This window comes from Dermacentor andersoni, chromosome 8 (assembly GCF_023375885.2).
Source record: "Dermacentor andersoni chromosome 8, qqDerAnde1_hic_scaffold, whole genome shotgun sequence".
In the NCBI taxonomy this organism is placed as follows: Eukaryota; Metazoa; Arthropoda; class Arachnida; order Ixodida; family Ixodidae; genus Dermacentor; species Dermacentor andersoni.
Window position 1 is genome coordinate 156,968,985 of NC_092821.1, and position 16,650 is coordinate 156,985,634.

Consider the following 16,650-nt stretch of genomic DNA (forward strand, 5'->3'; position numbering starts at 1 on the left):
GGAAGGGAAGCGTAGCAGGGGGCGGCAGAAAGTTAGGTGGGCGGATGAGATTAAGAAGTTTGCAGGGACAACATGGCCACAATTAGTACATGACCGGGTAGTTGGAGAATTATGGGAGAGGCCTTTGCCCTGCAGTGAGCGTAACCAGGCTGATGATGATGCTGATGATGATATGTGGGCCGATACCGATGATATTGCAATACCGGTCTGACTCACGGCGGAGGTGCCGTTCACATTTAAGGGGCCCACATTCATAGCGTCCCTGGTCTTCCTTCACAGAGTGAAAGGGCACTGAATTTTTAGGGGCGTTATTGCGGCGAGCGCCCGTGTTTCCTGCGGCGTCTCACTGCTAATAAGCACAGAGGGGCGTGTCATTTCCAGAGGCGGCGGACGTTTGTGCGCATGCGCGAATCAGAGCGGCTGCGTTTCCCGGCGTAACCGAGCGACCGAACGCATCGAAAGATGAGAGCGAACGCGGCGCGTAGCGGGGTTGAGAAAAGTGGCGAGCGAGAATAGGCGCGAGCAAAGCGGAGAGGAGGGTGCAGCGTAGTGCGCCGCACGAGGGGCTTTAGTAAGTAAGTGGTCCTGATCCCTTTTGACTCAGGGCAGGCGTTTATCAACGCCACACGAGATGTTGAAAGTACAAAAAGGAAAAAAAAGTAAGGTGTAGAAAGTAAGGAGAGAAAGAACTTAAAACAGTTTTGTCACAGTCACAGTCTGTGAGTCCGTCTGGTTGGTCCGGTTTGTTGTATTCTATGCTCCAGTCGCCTGGGATTTCACCAAAGCCACGACAATCCAATTCACTAGCCATGCCGGTTCAAGTCAGTGTTTCCCAGCTGCGTCGATGCCTGGTCGGCCGTCTCTGTCTTAGGAGCTCGTGTAGCTGAGGTCGTCGGCATCAGCGGCAACTCGCTGTGACTGGGCGGCTCTAGCCGGGCGATGTCTGTCTGGGGCTTTCCTTCACAGCTAGCAGCCACTAACAATAAAATCCGAGCTCTAGAAAATCCCACGCCCATCCGGGCAACAGCTACAGCTAGAGAAACTGCCGCATCCGTACACAGGAACGCAGAGGCGAGCATGGAGGTGGATAAGGCGCGTAATGATAAGAGGAAACTAATGGAAGATATAGACTCCGCTGCACAACCCGCGAACAGCCTCGAACAAAGAGTCGAAGCAGTAGAACAAACAATGACAAGCCTAGCGAAAAGCATACAAGAAAGATTCAGCACTGTACAATGTGTAATGCAATAAACACTCAACGCCTTCCATGACATGCTTAAAACCTAAATGATCAGCATGCTACCCATCTTAGGCAGCAACAGAGACTCCGCAATCCTCGCTTCCACCATTGAACATGGCTATGTACGGGTCGCGCAGGACGAGCTCACGACGGGCACGGCATCCCCACAGATGCGCCCGACGCCAGGTCCATGGTATTGCGCATAGGGGATGGCGGAACAAGATAGGATATTACAGGTGGAACTGCAGGTCGTTTACCAAAAAGAGGGCAGCGCTGCAGTTCGCAATGGCGGACCTCGACTCCAAGGTCGATGCCATCGTGCTACAGGAAACAGAAGAGTTGACTGTTGGGCTAGTCGGTCGTCCATATTGGAAGTAGTAGCTTAGCGCGAATAAAACCACGGATACAAGAAAGACAGACAAGCGCTACTCACAATTTCCTTCCTTCCATTAAACAGTTGAGTAGCGCTTGTCCTGGTCTGTCTTTCTTGTGTCCGTGGTTTTATTCGCGCTAAGCTACTACTTCCAATACAGGAAACAGAATCGGCAGTCAAAATAACGGGCTATACCTGTTTTAATGAGCTCTCGGCAAGCAAGAAACCTAGTGCAAGAAAAGCATCACCGCAATGCAAATCGACTTCGAAATCGGAAATCTGCACTACACAATTGTGCAGCTAGTGCCCAAAAAGAGGAAGCATAAATGCCTCTATATACTAAACATATATGGCCCGCCAAAGTGCACTACTATATTCCCCACAATCATGAGAAAAGCGAGGAAAGAGGCGGCACAAGTCCAGCTCTTCGTCCTGGGAGACCTTAATGCAAGCCATACCATGTGGGGCTACCCGCGAAATACTGAGAAGGGAGTGTCGATAGCAAATGGGGCCAACAACCACGACTTGACCCGGCTCACAGATCCCACGCAGCCGACATGTATTGGCAACAGCGTGTCGCGAAACACCACTCCCTATCTGACCTTCGTCCGGCAAGTGGAGGGAGCGACGTGGTCGAACACAGGCCTCAATTTGGGCAGGGATCATTATGTTCTCGACATTAGAATACCTGCAGCTGGGTGTAATAAAAAGAACAAACTGCTCGTCAAACATACCAAGTGGAACAAATTTAGATCCAAACGCAACCATCAGCAACGAAGATTAAAGACCTAAACGTGTGGACGGAGCAGCTCCTCCAGGATGCGGAAGAATCCACGATCGAGGCGCCCACCGAGGAAGATGACCCCAGAACCGACTCTAAGCTGATCAACCGTTGTGAAAAGCAGCAGACTCTCCATGCAGAATGGATGAAGCACAAACACAACCGCACACTTAAACTAACAGTGGCTCAGGCTTAGGCGGAAGTACTGGAGTATTCACGCGAGCTAAATTCGGCTCAATGGATGCAGCTGCGCAACAAGCTAAATGGCCAGCTCGGCTCGAACAACTCCTGGTTCTTGTTTAGACATTTGCTCGATCCCGATAGCAGAAGAGGATCAACGGCCAAGAAGGTCAATCGGCTCCTTTGGGCGCATCCGGCCTCGGAGCAAGAGATCATACAAGAGCTCACCAGCCGCTATTTTAATACAGAAAGAAATGAGCTGGCGTACGCAGACTACACTGACGAAGTGAATGAGAGCATAGATGCCGACATAATCGAGGGCTGAGGTGAGCGCTGAGCTCGCCGATCTACGGGGTCTGTTAGAAAAGTATCCGACCTTATTTTTTTGCCAACACCTGATGAACAAGCGCGCTTGCATCAGCCGACCTTGAACCTTCGTGCGCATGCGCGAATTTTTTCCCGCCTGCCGACAGCGTCAGTCGCTGGGACGCAGCGTTTGAGTGAGGTAGTGCGCAGTGCTCTCGTCGGTTTTGTATTGCAAGGAAAATGGCGGAGCGACTGGAGCAGCGCTACTGCATCAAATTTTGCCAGAAACTGGGTGACAGCCAAGTGGAAACAATTCGGAAGATTCAGACGGCTTTCGGTGACGAGGCTAAGAGCAGCGCGCAGATTAAGGAGTGGTACAACCGGTTTAAAGAAGGCCGCACATCGGTGGAGAGCGAGTCACGCTCCGGTCGGCCATCAGCATGCTGAAATTACCAGGTCATTGCCCAAGTGAACGCTGTGGTGATGCGGGACCGTCGTGCGACTATCCGAGAAATTGCAGAAGAGGTGGGCATCAGCACTTTTTCTGCACATTCCATTATGACCGAAGATTTGGCCATGAAGAGAGTTGCGACGAAATTCGGGCCGAAGCTGCTCACGGTGGAGCAAAAGCAACTTCGTGTTGAAGTCTCACCGGACATGCTGGATTCCACAAACAGTGACCCCGACTTCATGAACACCATAATCACTGGTGACGAGTCTTGGATGTACGGGTACGACCCGGAAGCCAAATCCCGGTCGCCACAGTGGAAGCATTCCACGTCTCCAAGACCAAAGAAGGCCCGCCAAGTGCGCAGCAACGTCAAAGTAACGCTAACTGCTTTGACTCCCGCGGTGTGGTACACCACGAGTACGTACCACAGGGTCAAACCATCACCAAAGAGTACTATAGGGATGTCCTCCTTCACCTACGTGATGCGGTGCGGCGCAAGAGACCGGAGTTGTGGTCAACAAAAAGTTGGCGCATCCATCACGACAATGCTCCTGCACATTTCTCGCACTTGATTCAGACTTTTTTGGTGAAAAGCCAGACTCCTGTAGTTCAACAGGCTCCTTACTCTCCTGATCCCCGCAGGGGCGCCTGCGCAAGCAGGCGTTTGGTGTGTTGCGACACCACGTACCCGAGCACGCGAGGGTTGGACCCTACCGCGTCTAACCATGCGCGGCTTAGCCGTGTCCGGGGAAAATTGGATCCTGGGGGTTGAGCCAATGTCGGGTGTTTGGACCTTTACGGCCCCTCGGCGGCGGCAACACACCCCTTTGGCCTCGGCTTCACGTAGACGGCACCCCCGGACTGACCCACCCGGGGGAAATCGGTAGTTGCCTTTTCCTGTCCCCCTCTCCGTTCTGCGTCTTTTCTCTTCCTTTCAATCTTTTCTGTCTTCTCGTCTCTTCTATTTACTTCCGAATTTCCTGGCAGCGAGGGTTAACCTTGTGTGGGTGGCCAAGCTTGGGTACTCCAGATTGGGTTATAGCGGCACCGTACAACTGGCGAGGGCTTGTCTTACTCGTAAGACCTGCTCCGTCCCCATGTTGGGCTCGGTGGTGGGCGGTTGGCGCTGCTGCCGAACTCATGACCTCTATATGGCTTCCAGCAAACCACTTTCCCTTGATCGCCCTCTAAAAAGAGGGCGCACCGATGCAACCTTTCAATTCTTTTTGAAAAACAATGAAGAAAATTTCCCTAAGTACCATGTAATCCATAGTGAAAGCAACACGAGCGTACGTAAATTCTCCCCGTTCTTGGTGGCGAAATGCCTTGGCAACACGATAGGACCTGGCTACAAAGCCACAAAGATGTCCAATGGAGATATGCTCCTTGAATTGAAAGACAAAACCCAATATGAGAAAATGAATGACTTGAAATGCATAGGCGATGTAGCAGTCACTGTGTCCGCACATCGAACCATGAACACGAGCCGTGGAGTAATCTCTGTAGACGACTTCATGGACCTTAGTAATGAAGAGTTGCTTGAAGGTTTTCAGGACCAAAATGTCATCAAGGTAGAACGAATTCTAATCCGCAGGAATAACGAACAACTTCGAACAAAGCACATTGTACTAACCTTTGGTACCAGTCTGTTGCCTAGTACAGTGGATGCAGGCTATATCAAAGTACGTGTTAGGCCGTACATTCCAAATCCTCGACGGTGCTTTAAGTGCCAGGTGTATGGGCATCGATCCCAGACATGCCGTGGAAGGCAGACTTGCGCGAAATGCAGCTCCAATGAACATCAATCAGACACTTGCGACTCATCTCCACATTGTGTGAATTGTGCAGGAAGCCATACAGCCTACTCCAGGACATGCCCTAAATGGAAGAAAGAAAAAGAAATCATTGCACTAAAGGTAAAAGAAAATATTACATTTCACGAAGCAAGGAAACGTCTTTCGTACTTAGATCACACAAGCTTTTCCGAGGTTGTGCGACGGGGGGCAGCGTCACAAATCCCTCGGGAGTCTACCGCGGTCACTGATAGTTGTCCGGTAATCACTCCGCCTGCCCTCCTGGTGGCAGCAGCAAGTGCTGCTCCATCAACATCGAAGGTGAGCCTGCAGACTTCCGTTCCGCAGGTCCCAAAGCTAATCCGAACTCCACGGCCTGGGACGCGAGTTTCAGCGCCTAGTTCACTATCCTCCAGCGCCTCCGAGAAGGTTAGGGAGGTCGATCAGAAATCCCCGGCGTCATCGACGCCGAAAGATCAGCGCTCTCAAGAGTGCGCTAGAAGAGATAAAATACCTGTATCTGCTCAAAGAAAGGGACCGGCAACCTAAACGGTTACCGTCCTTGTATGCATATTTACCTATCTTTACCACGTGTTCTTGAACCCAGACAACAAAAATCTTCCTCGATATGGCTACACAAATAATTCAGTGGAATGCCAGGGGCCTATTTCGCCATCTAGATGATATCAAAGATCTACTAGCGGAATATCATCCACGACTGTTCTGTGTTCAAGAAACACATTTAAAGTCTACACACCAGAACTTCTTAAAACAGTACATGGTTTTCCGTAAAGATAGAAATAATAGTAATTCTTCGTCAGGTGGTGTGGCAATCATAGTCCAAAAGTCAGTAGCATGCCAGCATGTATCACTCCAGAGTTCATTTGAAGCAGTGGCTGTTGGGGCTATATTGTTCAATCATCTTATAACGATTTGCTCCATATATATATCGCCTGATCAGCGGTTAGACATTGCAGAATTGTAAAAGCTGATTGACCAGCTTCCTGAACCCTATATAGTAATTGAAGATTTTAATGCTCACAGCCCATTTTGGGGCGATTCAAGATGTGATGCGATAGGACGGGCAATAGAAAAGTTCCTTCTTTCATCTGGAGCCTGTCTCTTTAACAAGACAGAGCCAACTTTCTACAGTCCTACACACAACACGTATTCATGTATAGATTTAGCCATATGGTCAGCATCACTTCTCCCACACCTGGAATGGAGAGCTATCACTAATCCATATGGGAGCGATCATTTCCCAACACTCCTAAAAACAACAAAGTGGCACGATGGACCAGCTTACCCCCAAAAATGGAGGCTTCATGCAGCAGACTGGTCAAAATTTAGAAACATAAGTAAACTGTGCCTAGAAGAAGTGGACCATCTAGGTGTAGAGGAACTGGCTAGCTACATCACTGAACATATCCTCTGTTCTGCTCGAAACTGCATACCTCAATCCTGCACAGATAAAGTAAATCCAAAACCGTGGTGGAACAAAGACTGTGAAACTGGAAAGAAACTCCAGAACAAAGCGTGGAGTAGATTTTCATGCTACCCAACTACAGAAAATCTAATAGAATTTAAGCGGTGCAAGGCAAATGGCCGCCGTATTCGCCGAGTATCGAAAAGAGAAAGCTGGACACGCTACGTATCCACCATAAACTCATACAGGGATGTTAGCAAGGTATATAACAGGGTACGCAAACTAAAAGGACAACGTCCAAATCCTTTTCCTCTCGTCAATGGCTCTGGTGAGTCAATAAAAGACCAAGCAAACACTCTTGGCGAGCACTTTGAGAGAGTATCAAGTTCGGAAAATTATTCCGAAATTTTCTTAAAGCATAAAAGAATAGCTGAAAATATTCCTCTACATCCAAAAAAGTCATCAGAAGGGTACAATAGTCCATTAACGTTCAATGAACTCAAGCTTGCCCTAGGCTCTTGTGGTAGCTCGGCTCCACGTTCTGACACAATAACATGAAATAATCAAGAATCTGCCTTATGAGACCCTAAACTGCTTCTTAGGTCTTTACAATAAGATTTTTGCAACTGGTCATATACCTTCACCTTGGAAAGAAGCAATAGTCCTACCAATACTCAAACACGGCAAAGACCCTTCCTTAGGTAATAGCTATAGACCAATTGCACTGACCAGCTGTCTACTTAAGGTATTTGAAAAAATTATTAACCGTCGCCTTGTGTTCTTTTTCGAATATAACGGTATATTCGACCCTCACCAATCTGGCTTCCGAAGAGCGAGGTCGACAACCGATAATCTTGTTCTGCTTGAGTCATATATACGTGATGCATTTGTACACAGCCAATACTGTCTATCTGTATTCTTTGACCTTGAAAAGGCATATGATACTGCCTGGCGATATGGTATTCTGCAATACCTGTCGTCCTATGGAATTTGTGGTAGTATGCTGAACATTTTGCACGATTACTTATCTGAAAGGAAGTTCCGCACCTGCCGTGGTTGCTCAGTGGCTATGGTGTTAGGCTGCTGAGCACGAGGTCGCGGGATCGAATCCCAGCCATGGCGGCCGCATTTCGATCGGGGCGAAATGCGAAAACACCCGTGTACTTAGATATAGGTGCACGTTAAAGAGCCCCAGGTGGTCGAAATTTCCGGAGTCCCCCACTACGGCGGGCCTCATAATCAGAAAGTGGTTTTGGCACGTAAAACCCCATAATTTGGACGTTTTTCTGTTTCTGCCCTTTTAACCAGAACAAACTTGCCACAAATAACGCAAAAAAACCGGTCATCTAGGCTAAAATTTATGTATCAGATTATAAAGGGGCACTATAAATTAGACACTTCAGACGTAATAACCTTTTCATCCGGGTATGCGACTAGACAAAGACACCAATTAACAATTGCTCCGTTTCACACACGTAACAACTCCTTTAAATACTCTTTCTTTCCGCGGACAATAACTGATTGGAACCAGCTTACTAACACCCAAGTTCAACAGCCTTCACTTACGTTGTTTACATTGTGTCTAACTTCGTAGTTACCGTATGCCTTCTATTTCAGTTTATATTAGTTTATTTACTCTTATGTATCTATGTATTTGTCGGTTGCTTTTTTTTTGTGATCTTTTCAACATTTGTACCCTCCTGCCAAAATCCCCAAAGTGGGATTGCAGTATCAATAAATAAAAAATTTAATTTTTTTTTATGAAGTTCCGCGTAAGAATTGGCAATGTATTATCGCGCACTTTTATTCAAGAAAACGGTGTACCACAGGGAGGTGTGCTAAGTTGCACAATTTTTATAATCAAAATGAACTCTCTCCGCTCTGTTATACCACCAATGGTGTCTTATTCTGTCTATGTGGACGACATCCACATCAGCTTTAAATCTTGCAACCTGTCCATATGTGAACGCCAGATACAGTTAAGTGTTAACCGGCTCGCGAAATGGGCAGACGGAAACGGGTTTAGATTCAGTGCAGAGAAGACTACCTGTGTGCTGTTTTCCAGACGTAGAGGGGTATGTCCTGACCCTTGTATTACGATGCATGGAAAAAACCTGATAAATAGAAAAGAACAAAAATTTCTAGGTGTAATCTTCGATAGTAAGCTAACCTTCATGCAGCATATAAAACAGTTGAAACTGAAATGTCTTAAAACCATGAACCTTTTAAAGATTTTATTTCATCAGTCGTGGGGAACAGATAGGTATTGCCTCCTATCTCTTTTTAAAAGCCTTGTGTTGTCCCGCATAGACTATGGATGTATTGTATACCAGTCGGCTTCAAAGACAACACTTAAAGTACTCGATCCTGTATATCACTTAGGTATCCGTTTAGCGCTTGGTGCCTTTCGGACGAGCCCCGTCCAAAGTCTATACGCAGAATCGGATCAGTGGCCGCTGGATTATCAACGTACATACCTGGGAGTCACCTATGCAATAAGAATCATGTCACTAAAACAACATCCATGCAAAGCACTGATAAGTGATCAGTCCACAAATCAGTTGTACTTAAGCAGGCCTTCACACGCCGCGCCTTTCCAGTTGGCACTAAAATCTGTTGCGGAAAAACTCGGAGTAGTTTTCACAGATCTACAGGAAAGCGACAATGCTGAACCCATCCCACCTTAGGAGCAATGTACAGTTACCTGTGACTTGTCCTTTAGAGAACTGAACAAAAAGAGTTGTCCAAGTGGCCTCATCCAGCAACATTTCTTGGCCCTTGAAGACAAGTATAGATCGATGGCATTTTTCACTGATGCTTCGAAGTCGGCAACTTCGGTATCATGTGCAGCGCATGGCCCAAACTTCTCCAACACTAAAACCTTACATAACCATAGCAGCATTTTTACAGCCGAAGCGTACGGTATCCTGATCACTGTCGAATACATAGTGCAGCACAAGATACAAAAGTCCATAATATACACAGATTCCTTAAGCATTGTCACAGCCCTGTCCTGTGACAAAGCAAGCCGAAACCCTGTATTAAACATGCTCCTTAAACACATTCATGTAGCATATAAACAAAACCTTGCTCTTGTTTTATGCTGGGTGCCAGGACACTCTGGGATCGCAGGCAATGAAATGGCAGACCAAAATGTTGGACAAGCGGCTCATCGGGATATTATTGATGTAAGCTGGGTACCTGGTGTAGATATGAAACCTGCGGTACGAAAGGTGCTTCATAACCATTGGCAAGATGAGTGGGACAAGCAAGTGGAAAATAAGCTGCACCTGCTTAAACCGCGATTAACCAAACCTTTCCCACTGAAGCTTGATAGACACACCGAAGTCACCCTAGCACGACTCAGAATAGGACACACTTATGGCACACACAAACACCTATTGACTGCAACTGACCCACCGACGTGCACACGCTGCGGTGAGAACTTAACCGTCCTACATGTCCTCATTCAATGTCCCGAACTTCACCGAGAGCGAGTAGCTCATTTTAAGGAACTCTACACACACCATATACCACCCCATCCCTCGATGTTCTTATCAGAGGAGGCTCTTTCTAACTTTAAAAGAGTGCTTAATTATCTTGCTCTAGCTAACTTTCTAGATATCATCTCATTCCATGCTAGACATCAGATTGTGCCTCACAGATGAAGTACAATCTGATGCACATAAGTATGTCTGAGCTCTCTTGCACTTCTTGCGTGAGCAAGAATTGTACAGCAAGGGACTCGGTCGATCCGCAACAATTTACCATGTGTGCCTATAACCAATGCATTTAAGACTTTATATTTCTCTTCATGATTTTAGAATTCATTCACTAGTATTTATAGATTTGTCTTACGTGTAGGCCTCTATACAGCCTCTATCTTAGTCATAGCACCAAACCCACAAGTTTACTAAACAAAAACACATGTCCTGGCGCTCTTTGGCCTTAGATGCCCTTGCGCCATTAAACATCAATCATCATCGTCATCATCCTTACTCTCCTGATATGGCCCAATGCGACTTCTGGCTGTTTCTCAAAATCACGAGAGCCGTTGAAAGGAGCGCGATTTCAAACAAGAGAAGACATTATGGCTGCAACGACAGCTTAGCTAAACTCCATTCCGAAAGAGGCTTTCTCGGAATGCTTCCAACAATGGCAGCGCCGCTGGGAGAAGTGTGTGCAATCCCAAGAAGACGACTTTGAGGGTGATTAGGTTTCAAACGCTCCAGTTATGCCACTTTTTTTTCTACGGCCAAAGGTCGGATACTTTTCTAACAGACCTCGTAAAACCACCTCGGCGGCGGCGCCGGACGGCATAACAAATAATATGCTGTGCAACCTCAATGAGCGGACAATTAGAAGCCTCACCGGCCTCTTCAATCAGGGGTGGCGCACCGCGGAACTGCCACAGCCATAGAAGGAGGCTGTCGTAGTCTTTATTCCAAAACCTGGAAAAATGCTGCAACTGGATTATCTCCGCCCTGTCTCGCTTACGTCATGTCTGGGCAAAGCACTAGAGCACGTCGTTTTAACACGCCTCGCCGAGCATGTAGAGGGACACAAATTATTCCCACCCACCCTCTTTGGCTTTCGGCCAGCTGTGTCCACGCAAGACATCATGTGGATGCTCAAAAGGGACGTTGTGGATGCCGGAATCCCGGGGACCGTGCGCACGATCCTAGGGTTCGATGTGCACAAGGCGTTGGATAACGTCAGACACGAGGCCATACTCAGAAACCTATTGGACATGAATGTTGGGGCACGGGTGCACAGATACATCATTGCCTTTGTTCGCGACCGGACAGCCACCTTCATCATCGGAGATATCAACAGCCCTCAGATCGATCTCGGCGCTAGGAGTACACCCCAGGGTGCAGTACTATCTCGTTTTCTTTTCAGCTGTGCAATGAGGAACCTACCCAAAGAACTTGACAAGATCCCGCTCATCCGCCATGCCATCTATGCGGACCATGTTACCATTTGGACGAGGCAAGGCAATGCCGGGACCATCAAATGGGCATTGCAAACAGCAGCCGACACGGTACAAGCCTACGTGGCCGGCAACGGCCTCAAATGCTCTTCCACCAAGTCAGAACTGTTTATTGCTGGCAAAACAACGCAGGCAATCAAAACTACACTGCAAATCGTAGTCAATAAACAAGCAGTACCCCAGGTCGCCACCATCAGAGTAATGGGGCTCTTCCCAGAGGAAAAGAACTCGTGCAGAGAAACCATCTAGAGACTGGCGAGCACCTCTCGCCAGATAATCGGGCTGCTGCGACGTATTACTGGCCGCAAGTTTGGACACTGAGGCATGCAGGCTAATCCAGGCTTACTTCGTCTGCAGAATAGCATACACATGCCCTTTCCTTCAACTACGAAAGATTGACTTCGCAAAGATTGACACTTTACTGGGTTCAGTCTACAGAGTAGCCGCCGGACTTCCTACATGGGCAAGCAACGAAAGACTGATGCAATTAGGACTCCATAACACCGTCACCGAAATCGTGGAAGCGCAGAGAGCGGCGCAGTGGTTGAGACTGGCATGCACACAGCAAGGGCATAAGATCCAACTACGGAATACCCCCCCCCCCCCCCCCACTCACACAGGAACCACCAAGAGAGTGAAAATTCCGAGAGACATTAGGAACAAACTGGCTCATTCACAAAATGGTCATTCCACCACTCCCGAAGAACATGGAAAAACACAAGCGACGCCGACGCGCACGCGCGGAATCCCTTAAGAAGACTCTATCAGGCAAACCGGCCGCTTAAGGACGCCTCGCCTGTGGCGAACAGCACATATGCGAAAGCGGCTCTAGACGGAACGGGGCGGATCCTCCGAATCGAGGAAATCGCAGCGAGGTCTATCCTAGAAGCAGAAGAGGCCGCCATTGCTAGTGCAACCGCAGTCGCAGGGACGCTCTTCATAGTATCGGACTCAATGTCAGCGATCAAAAGCTTCAGATCGGGCCAAGTAAGCCAAACCGCGGCAGAACAACTACAGAGGCCGGAGATAAGCATCAGGCTTCTCTTCCCTAGCCACGAGGGAAACACCGGTAACGAAGCTGCCCTCCTCACTGCTCGCGCAACTACTAACCGGGCCGAGGGGCAGGCTCCTCCAGAAAACCCTGAAACACTGTCTCTAAGTTACGGAGATCGCCTCCGTCGGCAAAGAGAGGAACGACAGATTTACCCGCCTCCATGCGGTGGCCTAAACAGACAACAGGCTGTGGCCCTGCGCCGAGCCCCAACACGCAGTGTGCTCAGCCCCAGGAGACTAGCGGCCATCCTGAAGGATGAGAGCGTCTCGACATGTACGTTCTACGGCTTAGCACAGGCTGGAGAGGATCAGATTCTATGTGGATGCGACCGCCCCCCGCCCCCAAAAGAGCTCCTGCGGCTAGCCCCCTCATCTGAGGCTGAGGAATGGGTGAAAGCGTCGACCAAGAATCACAGTCCAGGCTGGCGGAATGGACGGCGACGTCTGCGTCCTCCAGGGCCCCGACCTAGCCTCCCCCCATGATCTGGCTCCCCCTTCCCCTACTATTTAATAAAGTTGTTTCCTCCTCCTCCTCCTCCTCCTCCTCCTCCTTTATCGTGGCGGCTTAAGTGAATCGAGCCTACGCGTCACCCACGCGCTGGCTTTCGCGGTCTCCAGTTTAGCGAGGCAGTGGCACCACACTTCGCTCCGTTCGCAACGTGCCGCACGAGGCCGATAGTACGCGCCCACCAATATATCGCGAACTCAAAACACGCATAGCGCTGCGTTCAGATTTTCCATTAGGGAGTATTGTAATTGCAGGCGAATCTTTTTTCGTGTCAATGTCGTTTAGGGAAAGAGAATGCTATTTATCGCACTGCCATTCGCTGCGTCGTGGATTTAAATACGGGTGTAAATTAACTCTACATCGTATTGTGTAAGAGAAAGTGCAGAATTGGGGTTGAATATTAATATGCACGAGACAAACGTAATCTTCAATGCAATGAGTGGCACCACAGAAACCCACAATACTTAGTAAAGCAATGAAAGGGGCTAGTCGGTGGACGTTCATGATTATATAGCGCTTAGTGTTACACTGACGAACATGAAGGACAGGACGCGGACGTACGTAGCGCGTCCTGTCCTTCTCGTTCGTCTGTGTAACATTAAGCGCAATATAATCATGAACCCGCAATACATTGTTCTTGTGCCTTTCATGAGTTTTTTCAAGAAACCGGAAGAAGCTGAATCCCTCGTACTTTATTGATACATGCTTATTGGTGCTTTCACTCTCAAAATATTTTTCATGAAATATAGAATGGTAGCCTTCGCTTAGGCATTATATGCAACCTGCTCATTAAAAACTGACAATGCGCAGCAGTTTCAGTGCACTTTCGCCGCTCTGTCACAGCCGCCTGAGTGGGAAACGTGCTGTCGGTTGTGAACTCGAACATGTCTTGGTAGACTGAACGCCCTTTTATCAGGTTTCCACCTAGTAAACATTAAACGCTTCTATCTGCAAGCTTTACACTTGCATATCAGTGCTCTACCGCTAATGCTCATGTCGGAGAACCAATGGTTTCAATAATCAAGGTGTCTATGTTGCAGCGGAGAAATAGAATCCACGGTGGGTGTCTCCACCGCAGCTGTAATCGTTAGCTTCGCAAAATCAGAAATTCGCGACGCTTGGCTGGAAAAAAGGAAGGCGTTACGAGACGCTAATACCAACATGTTTATCTGCGAAAATCTGACTCGTTTCTCTCGTACTCTTCTGGCAAGTGCAAAATGCTGGGTGAAGGAATCTGGCTACGCGTTCGTTTGGCACGCGAATGGAAAAGTAGTTGTAAGAAAAAGGACCGGCGCCCGTGCAGTTGTTGGCCGTGATAAGGACGATCTTGCAAACCTGAAATGATAGCATAGTTCTCCGCTATACTTACATGAAAGCGCCACTCCATTCATGTCAAATATCGCTTATCATACTGTGCAGCTGAAGGATGAGCAAAAGCTTTCATTATTTCATTTGAACTGCCAAAGCTTGCGAAATAAATTTGATGAGGTTACCTTATGTTTATCGAGCCTAAACCATGAATTTGATTTCATTTGCTTTAGTGAGACATGGTTCACACCAGATGACTGTTTTTTACTGCCTGGATATGACTGTGTGTCAGCCTGTCGTTCATTGAAGCGTGGAGGTGGCGTCGCCCTGTATGTCCGTTCGGATCTGCCGTACCAAATTCCACCAAATTATCATATTGTGAACGAAAATTTTGAATGTGTTTTTATTCACTGCTATAACATAATTCTTGCTTTCGTGTACCGACCGCCATCTGGGTGTATAAGTGAATTTATGCAGTTTGCAGAAGGAGTATTTGTGCGTAGTATTGAAATCAACCGTGAATGTGTTTTTGTCGGCGACTTTAATATAGATGCTTCTGAAAATAACGCTACGTTCTTGCATTTCAGAGAACTTTTCGAATCCTATGGTTGTACAAATGTAATTAACGAGCCTACCCGTGTCACCTCAAGTACTGAAACGATATTAGACCTGTGCATTACAAGCTTTTGCCCTGATGAAGTGAAGTCAGGTGTAATCACTTGTGACCTTACCGATCATTTACCAATTTATTGTCTAATACCATCGAAACAAAAGCGTACATTGGTAAAAGAAACACTGGTTAGAGACTACTCGGAACAAAACATGTTAAGGTTTAATGAACTCATGGAACAACAGAAATGGGATGGTGTCATAAAAGAAAATGATCCCAATGTTGCTTATAATGTCTTTCTGAAGTGTTTTACTTCTGCCTACAATGCCTCCTTTCCGCTAAAAGCTCTTAAAAAACACAAAAAACAAGAAAACCTTGGATATCACATGAATTATACACCAGAATTAAGCAAAGGCAGAGACTTTTCCAGAAGTTTTTAGACACGAGATGTGAAGGTGATCTTCAAATATTTAAGAAAATGCGGAACAAATTAAGTGCTGATATCAAAAAAGCAAAACGAGAATTCTACATGAGAAAATTTTCTGAAATTGTGGGAAATTCTCGTCTTGTATGGAAAGCGATCCGGGATATTATAGGAAAGACAAGTTCGCCAAAACGTGTTTTGTATGAAAGTGAGTCCATGAGTGACATCGAGGTCGCAAACTTGTTTAACGAACACTTTATTAATGTGGGTGCTTCGGCAGATGACCGCGCCAAAGTGTCTTGTGAACATTTTGTGAAAACACAGTCAAAATACTATATTTATGTCACCCACCGATCAATGAGATAACTGATGTCATATTGGCTTTGAAAAACGATTGCGCCGCTGCAGCTGACGATATTAAAGCTAGACCACTGAAAGCTGTCGCGCCGATGGTAAGCATCCCGCTTATGCACATTCTCAACCTTATTCTTTCAACCGCAGTATTCCCAGACGCAATGAAGCTAGCCCGTGTGGTCGTAATACATAAAGGTGGTTCGGTTAAAGACAAGAACAATTACAGACCAATATCAGTGCTTCCTATCTTTGCAAAGATAGCGGAGAACATAATACATAAAAGACTTTCTGGCTTTCTGACAGCAAACAATATAATAGTAAGCGAACAATTCGGGTTTAGAAAAAATAAGTTCGTCTGAAAGTGCACTTCTTGAAATAAAGGAGCACATACTAGACAATATCGAAAGGAAAATAGTTACCCTGGGAATATTTCTAGATTTTAGAAAGGCTTTTGACTGTGTCCAACACAATGTGCTCCTAAAGAAATTGCCATCGTATGGAATACGCGGCAAAGCTTGGTCTTTGATAAAAAGCTACTTAACTTTGAGAGCTCAATTCACATGCATAAATGGCGTAAATTCGGACTTAAAATTTGTAAAATTTGGCGTACCACAGGGATCATTACTAGGACCAACGTTATTTTTATTATACATTAACGATATTGTAAACATTAGCAAAAATACAAAGTTAATTTTATACGCAGACGATACGAATGTATTCTTCACAGGTGCTCATGTAAGAGAGGTATTTCATCGAGCTAACGAATGGCTATCAGGTCTGGATTTGTGGCTTCAATCTAACAGATTTCAATTAAACATCAGCAAAACGAAATACTTACTCTTCCGGCCGC